Source organism: Salvelinus fontinalis, chromosome 28 (assembly GCF_029448725.1).
Source record: "Salvelinus fontinalis isolate EN_2023a chromosome 28, ASM2944872v1, whole genome shotgun sequence".
Taxonomy (NCBI): Eukaryota; Metazoa; Chordata; class Actinopteri; order Salmoniformes; family Salmonidae; genus Salvelinus; species Salvelinus fontinalis.
Genome location: NC_074692.1, coordinates 16,846,937 through 16,856,073, shown reverse-complemented (window position 1 = coordinate 16,856,073; position 9,137 = coordinate 16,846,937).

Genomic DNA, 9,137 nt, shown 5'->3' with positions numbered 1-9,137 from the left:
GCATGGAAGAGCACCAGTAAGCCAGTGACTTAGCCCCTGTAATAGGGTTAGAGGCAGAGAATCCCAGTGGAGAGAGGGGAACCGGCCAGGCAGAGACAGCAAGGGAGGTTCGTTGCTCCAGTGCCTTTCCGTTCACCTTCACACTCCTGGGCCAGACTACACTCAATCATAGGACCTACTGAAGAGATGAGTCTTCAAGACTTAAAGGTTGAGACCGAGTCTGCGTCTCTCACATGGGTAGGCAGACCATTCCATAAAAATGGAGCTCTATAGGAGAAAGCCCTGCCTCCAGCTGTTTGCTTAGAAATGCTAGGGGCAGTTAGGAGGCCTGCGTCTTGTGACCGTAGCGTACGTATAGGTATGTACGGCAGGACTAAATCGGAAAGATAGGTAGGGGCAAGCCCATTTAATGCTTTGTAGGTTAGCAGTAAAACCTTGAAACCAGCCCTTGCCTTAACAGGAAGCCAGTGTAGAGAGGCTAGCACTGGAGTAATATGATCAAATTGTTTGGTTCTTGTCAAGATTCTAGCAGCTGTGTTTAGCACTAATTGAAGTTTATTTAGGGCCTGCCTATTCAACTGGCTTTTATTTATGGATCTGTATGCACTTCATACGCCTCCCACTAGATGTCAACAGGCAGTAGAAGGTTGAATGGGGTGTCTAGCTTGATGTGAGGCCGAATAAGAGCTTTTGGAATGACAGGTCTGCTCTTTTGTCAGTTTTCATCTGCGTGCCGGGGAACCTCACATTGTCTTCTGAAAAGCGTTCGGTATCCACTGCGAATTGCTCTGGCTCTGATTTTATTGGATACAAATGAGAAGAACATCATAAAGTAGGATTTTCAACCGAGTTTGACCAGTTTATTCGACGTTTATTGGGAATTTTGGAATTTTTCGTTCCATGCGCCAAGATTTCTTGGACACGTGAGCTCCGCATGGCTAGCCAAAGTTGCTAATTCGACAGAAGAAATGGACATTCTAAAACCAAACAACGATTTATTCTGGACCTAGGACTCCTTGCACAACATTCTGATGGAAGATCAGCAAAAGTAAGAGAATATTTATGATGTTATTTCGTATTTTTGTGTAATATGTTGGCTCCAACACGGCGGAGAATAGGTGAGCGCTGTCTCACAATAATGCATGCTGTATGGTGTAGTAAAGTTATTTTAAAAAATCTAACACAGCGGTTGCATTAAGAACCAGTGTATATTTCATTTGCCATACAACAAGTATTTTTATGTAAAGTTTATGATGAGTTCTTTGGTTAGATTAGGTGACTGTCCAAAATATCTCTGGACATTTTGGTGAATTGTTGCTACGTATTCACAATGTATAACCACGATTTGCAGCTCTAAATATGCACATTTTCGAACAAAACATAAATGTATTGTATAACATGATGTTATAAGACTGTCATCTGATGAAGTTGTCCAAAGGTTAGTGATTAATTTTATCTCTATTGCTGGTTTTTGTGAAAGCTATGTTGGCGGTGAATAAATGGCTTTGTGTGTTTGGCTATTGTGGTAAGCTAATATAATTCTATATTGTATTTTCGCTGTAAAACACTTAAAAAATCTGAAATATTGGCTGGATTCACAAGATGTTTATCTTTCATTTGCTGTACACCATGTATTTTTCATAAATGTTTTATGATGAGTATTTATGTATTTCACGTTGCTCTCTGTAATTATTCTGGCTGCTTGGTGCTATTTGTGATGGTGGCTGCAATGTAAAACTACGATTTATACCTCAAATATGCACATTTTCGAACAAAACATAAATGTATTGTATAACATGATGTTATAAGACTGTCATCTGATGAAGTTGTTCAAGGTTAGTGATTCATTTTATCTTTATTTCTGGGTTTTGTGAAAGCTACCTATGCGGTGGAAACATGGCGAAAACATGGCGTTGTGTGTTTGGCTATTGTGGTTAGCTAATATAAATACATATTGTGTTTTCGCTGTAAAACATTTAAAAAATCGGAAATGATGGCTGGATTCACAAGATGTTTATCTTTCATTTGCTGTATTGGACTTGTGATTTCATGAAATTATATTATATGATATCCCTGTCCCGTTAGGCTAGGCTATGCTAGTCAGCTTTTTTGATGAGGATGCTCCCGGATCCGGAATGGATAGCCCTGAAAGGTTTTAAGAGCTTTCACTGTTAAAAACAAGACAGTAGGCTATGTAAAATTAATTTTTGTACTGCAGATGAGGGAATCTGTTGTTTGTATGCAACATTTTAGTGGCATTGCATCATTTCCCTCAAGCACTCTATTCAGTTCTCTGGATTGATCAATCCTCAGTATGAACTCTTCTTTGTTGGGACTTATTGGCGGTTGGCATCCAACGTTATGGTCCATTACCACCACCTACTGTACTGGAGTGTGGGCCGGAGACAGGGAGAAACTAAGTCCTACATGCCAGCCCGTTTCTCTTTAAAAATGTTACAATATTTGAGACTGTATCTAATGACATTCTACTCAATATACTCTTTAAACTAATTACCTGTATCCCCTTCTCCATCATACTATATTACTGCCCACACTATCAATACCTGCTCCACCGTCTCTGTTTCCTGCCAATAATCACACTTTCCTGTTGGATGCTTTCCTATTACATTTAAATTAAACCGGCTGTGTCCCACCCTTAATCTTGTAAAACTAGCCTCCTCACTTCTGAGTCCTTGCCCCTGTATGACATATAGCCTTTCCAATGAGGTCCGGGCTGCCGAACCATACGCTTTACTGCCATAGTCTATTACAGATCGGATCAATGCAACATACATGGTCCTCAATGAGGAACGCCCAGCCCCCCACTCCTTCCCCATCAGACAGCGAATCACATTTAGCACCTTACACTTTCCCACCACTCTCTCAATGTGTTCTGCCTAGGCCATCCTAGTGTCAAAGTACACCCCAAGGAACCTGAAGGCCCCCACCCTCTCCAAGTTTTTCCCATATAACCTCAAGCGTACTTCATCTCCCACCTTCCTCCTGGTAAAGAACACTGTCTGAGTTTTCTCTACAGAGAACCTGAATCCCCACAGTAATGCCCACCGCTCTACCTCATCAATTGCTTCCTGTACCTTCCTGACTGGCACATTTTTTCCCCACTTCCATAAGGCCCCATCATGTGCAAATAACAACCTCCCAATATCAGGCCGTACCTGAGAGTAAACATCATTGATCATGATTTAGAACAACAGATGACTAATCACACTCCCCTGCGGTGTACTGTTTTCCACTAGGTAGCTGCCTGAGACCTCCCCACCCTCACCTGGATAGACCTTACAAACAGGAAATCCTTTATCCAGTTGTACGTTCTTGCTTCTACCCTTTTTCATCTCTGCCATGGTAAATGGTGTATTCAACGCGTTATTTACATCCTGCCTGCTATCCAGCACTCCATGGTGCTCCTCTCTCGTTCTTTCTCTCCCCCTCCATGACAAATTTTCCGAGCTATGCACTTGGACAAACGCTTTGGCCATCATCATCTCTGCCATCTCATCTGTTACTGCCATGTCCTCCCCACTCATCAATACTGGATAATCCCACTCCCTTCTGACCCCACCCATCCTCTTAATCATCCCCTACAGGTGTCACCCTTCCAATGGTGTCAGAGAACCGAAGCCAACATGACCTTTTCGCCTGATGGATAGTCCTCCTCACAAGGGCCTGGGCCTGCTTATACTCAATCAGATGTTATAAATTATGCGTTCTTTTCAGTACTCTAAATACCCTTTTACTAGTCCTCACCATTTCCCCGCACTCCTCCGTCCACCATGGGACTTATTTTCTCCTCCTCCTCCCTGAACTCTTAGGTATAGCCTCAGTAGCTGCACCCACTAACGCTGTTCTCACCCAGTTACTCATACTATCCACATCCCCTCTCATATCCAATCAAGCCATCACCTGCTCACTCAGCTCCTGAAACTGATCCCACTTTGCCATTCCAGACATCCACCTGCCTACTCCATCCACTGACACCTCCTCTTCCCTCTGGCCTACTGTGCATACTATGGGTTAATTAGCACTCCACACTGTCGACTCCTCCCATATCTCCAGGTCTAATATCTGACAAGGATTATAGTAGTTCGCAGGTCGCAGTTGTAAATGAGAACTTGTTCTCAACTAGCTTAACTGGTTAAATAAAGGTGAAATTTAAAAAATGTAAAGTTGAGTACCAAGTCGGTTTGAGCCATGTTTCCTGCACACAAATCACATCAGGCTTAGCTGGCATATCCACAATGAACTGCTTGATCTCCTGCTCATTAGGAAACAGGCTCCGAGCATCCCATTGTAGTATTACCACCATAACTAAGATCCAGTAATACATGACTCCCGCCAGGGCTGATTGAGGTAATCTCGAACCTCTTCCCATGTCAACCCTGTCATGCTCAGATGTCTCCCAAAGTCTTTCACTATTAGCTGAATCTTCTCTGTTTTACTTTACTTTAGCAGTGCTATTGATAGCTCCTGCTACGAACGTCTCCAGTTTTCTCTGTGTATTCCATATTGCTGCCCACCTGCCCCGTAATCCCCGGTCTACATGCTCCTACCCATCTCTCCCTTGAACCTGTACCTCCCTGGACCACCCTCACTGCCTCAGCATATGAAACTTCTCTCCACTCTCACTTGTTGCACCTCCACTGCCTGCTTCATTGCCTCACACCCACCATATGCCCCACTATTAACATCCCCACAGCTGCAGCACTTTGTTTGTACACCATCCCCACACTTCTCATGCTCCACTCATCACCTGGCACACCTCTTTTTCTCTTTGCAGGCTGTTGCCACATGCCCAAACCTCTGGCAGTTATGACATCTTAAAAACTTCTACGGGATTGGTGTCCCTATACCGGGATGGTTGAGCTAACGTGCGCTAATGTGATTAGCATAACGTTGTAAGTAACAGCAAACTTTCCAGGACATAGACATGTCTTATATTGGCAGAAAGCTTAAATTCTTGTTAATCTAACCGCACTGTCCAATTTACAGTAGCTATTACAGTGAAAAATGCCATGCAATTGTTTGAGGAGAGTGCACAACAACAACAAAAAATTTATCACAGCAACTGGTTTGATACATTCACCTCTGAAGATAAATAATGTACTTGCATTCAGTAATCTTGTTCTGATTTGTCATCCTGAGTGTCCCAGAGATAAAAGTTATCATAGTTTTGTTTGATAAAATACATCTTTATATTCAAATGTAGGAGCTGGGTTCTACAGTTTGAACCCCTGCTGTCTTTGGCTCCACACTCACCCTGCCCGGCCATCTAGATGTGTAAAAGTTAACGTATAAGTATATGATCCATCAAATTCCTGGGAGTGTGTAAACTTACATTTTTTATTAGCATATCATTTTTGTATGTTCTTTACAGTTATGTACTAGAAAATGTATCAATTGACCAATTCGGCACATTTGGGCAGACTTAATATAAAAAAATATTGTCCAGTATTCCAATGCTTCACAGGATCAATCTCAAACTTTGCACACACAGTGCTGTCACCTAGTGGCCAAAATCGAAATTGTGCCTAAACTGCAATATTATATTATGGGCTTTCTCTTGCATTTCAAGGATGGGACAAACAAACAAAATAGAAAACGCATGTTTTTTGTTTGTATTATCTTTTACCAGATCTAAATGTGTTATTCTCCTACATTAATTTCAAATTGTAAAAAAATTACAGAAGAAGAAGAAGAAGACGACGACAACTATTGTGTAGTTCATTGACAGTTTTAGTTGTGTGTTGACTGTTGATGCCTGCTCCTATCAGTTTACTGACTATGTGTGTTCAACCAAGGAGCTTAACAGAGCATATGTCTTAGAGCAGTGATCAGTTGGCTTTTATTGCAATTGGAGAATACTTGACTGTTAGCTTCCCAGAAGGAATTACCAGATGTTTTTTTTCTGGATTCACCAGATTCTGGATTATTTTATGAAAGACAGAGAGACAGATGCTACCATATTTTTTCAAAGTGTGTAGGGGGAGCCAAGAATGAAAATAATTTATCAAAAGGTTGACCTGTACAGAACATTAAGAACACCTTCCTAATATGGAGTTGCACCCAGTCCAGCATGTCCCTTATGCCTCGGTCACACCGACAGCATTATTGAATTTTGGTACACCAGAAGTACATTCATTTCCAATGGAACGCTGTGTTTGCCTTGCAGCATTGCATTGCAGAGGCAGTTGCAGTACGTTCTGTGTGGTGCATATGTTGGATTTATCGAACGTATGCATCAAACTGTATGCATAGACGGCTTGACAGAAATGGTAGCAGAAGGTGAATGTTGAACTTTTCTTTCACACATATCCAGATGATGGTACTATTTTACACAACGCAGCAGCATTCCGTTGGAAATCAATGTACTTCTGTGTACCAAAATGCAATTATACTGTTGGTATGATCGAGGCGTTACATCTCAAACACACCGACTGTGGCATTGCGTTTTGGTACACCAGAAGTACATTCATTTCTAATGGAATGCTGTGTTTGCCTTGCAGCATTGCATTGCAGAAGCAGTTGCAATACGTTCTGTGTGGTGCATATGTTGGATTTATCGAACGCATGCATCAACTTGTATAGATAGACTTGACAGAATGTAGCAAAATGTGAATGTTGAACTTGTTGCACACATATCCAGTAAAGAAAACAGTGGGATTACATAATAAAAAACAATGACTGCAGAATTTATTTGAATATTTTATTCATTTATTTGCCAAGCAGCATACATATTATTTATTCGATGACATCTACAAATGTATTGTGACAGCCTATAATATAATTTCTCTCCAAAATGCATAGTTTTGGAGGGAAATGCAATAATAAATAGTGAAGATAGTACAGTGTAGGCTCTTTCAACAATGAGACCAACGTTGAGCAAGGTGGTCTTGATCACCGAAAGCGCAGGTCTGTGTGTGTCCAGAGATGGTTGAAGCCCCGAAAGCAGGCAGGGGAGTTCCACCATCTCATTCAAGAGCTTTGACTGTTAGGAGAGGAATTCCGAAACTACTTTAGTCTGGACCTAAGCCAGTTTGATCACCTGCTCCAGATGGTTGGAGCCAGGATCGCCCGGATGGATACCAACTACCGGTTGTCCATCAGCTCAGTTAAACGCCTGGCAATTTGTCTCCGGTAAGCTAAATTCAAGTGATTTAGCTTACGGTGGCAGGCATTTCCCCCTCTGTGGCCCAAGCCATTTGGGACTGTGGTCAGTGAATACATGCCTGTCCCCAAGGAGGAAGACTGGAGGGCCATCGCTGCTGATTTCCTCAACTGTCTTGGCTCCATTGATGGGAAACATGTAGTAATCTAGGCTCTACCGTGCTTGTGTTCGCAAATCTACCCCTCTGTACACAATCCATGTCTCAATTGTCTCAAGGCTTAAAAATCCTTCTTTAACCTGTCTCCTCCCCTTCATCTACACTGATTGAAGTGGATTTAGCAAGTGACATCAATAAGGGATCATAGCTTTACCTGGATTCCCCTAGTCCGTCATAATGTTTTGTACACTCAGTGTATGTTGTCCATCACTCAATAGTTTTCTCCGTGCTGATAGTACTTTACATGACATTACAAGATTACAAGATTATTCGTACTCTTAGCAATAACAAAAAATGACTGTCCCGATTTGATAATGCCCTTACCCATCTTGCGTGTACAGTTGTTTACCACACATATTTGTTGAGCACTCTCATGGAGTTTTCTACAGAAATAAATGACTTTTGAAAGCTAGTAAACAAGTTGTTCCTTTAGATGTGGTTGTAATATGGCCTGCCTGTGTACTACAATATTTCCAGCTGTTTCAGAGGAGCAGATCTCTGCCATTCCAAACCATGAAGATCCACATTATCCAACTACCCTCTTTCGATGGAAGATAAGATATCCCCTTTCCTACTAAACTAGTACATCTTTATAAGCCAAGCAGTTATCTCATTGCTGATGATATACCTGAGATGTATGCACTCACTATTTGGCACAACTCACTTTTATGCTTGTGGTTAACCAACTCAATGTGGAAAAATATTTTTTCTATTTTCTCAAAACATGTGTTTTTTCCTACTGGATTATTCCTTAGAAATGTGTCAGTAATGGGAGTTTTGAATTGAAAGTATAATTCGCGGTTGATGTGTTGATTATGTCACATTGGCTGGAGCTAAACGTGGGTCACGGACTGGTGTACATTGACCTAGCTTTCTCTGGACTCTATGTCCAAGCAATGTCACTCCATTACACTCTGTCAATCACTACATTCAAGTTTTTCTGATATAGGATGATTTGTTTTTTACATACATAGGACAGATTATTTCCTAAAATCTGTGTCTTTTGATGGAGAGCCGCATCCTGCATAGCCGAACCGCATCCTGCATAGCCGACCCTGGGATGGAGAACCCCCGTGACCATTTGTCATCAGGGTGCATTTCTTTCATATCCGCATCACCTCTCCTCTACAAGGGTAAAAGAGTCTCGATATTTGCAGACTACACCACGGGGATTTCATCAACAAAAACGTGAAAGCAGCTGTTGTACCGCATGGTGTGGAACAAATGGTTGGTTAGCTGGTCTTGTTAGCAGGCTAGTTAGCAGGCCGGCTGGCAGACTGGTTGGCTAGCGTAGCCAACTTTGCTGGGTTCATTGACACTTGAATGTCATTATTTTTTTATTTTAATTTCCAACCCATGTTGGTGAGTATACAGTTGACTCCCCACTATAATGTGATACAATGCAGATATGCATATATATATTCTTTATTCCACTCACATTATTGCTTTTTATTTGTATCATTACTATTTTACTTTGATTTAAGCCGCATCAAATGCCAATATCTGGCTGTTTTCATGGTTCAGTTGCATTTTTTTCACTTTTATTGCTCTTAAACCTCTCTTAACCGAGGTTAGTTTTCCTTAGACTCTATGCATGGCTGGTTTACTCTGGTTAAATAGTCACAAATCTCAGGTAGCACAGTATAAGAGTTATCATGCTTTACTCTAAACTTTTTTTGTATTTAGGGTTTTGCTTGCATCTCAGTTGGGGAGATGCTTTGGTAAGGGAGGTTGTGAGGGAAGGGGTTTTTCCCTCTATTTGTATATAGTTTTTATATGTTTTTTTGCGCTTTGTTG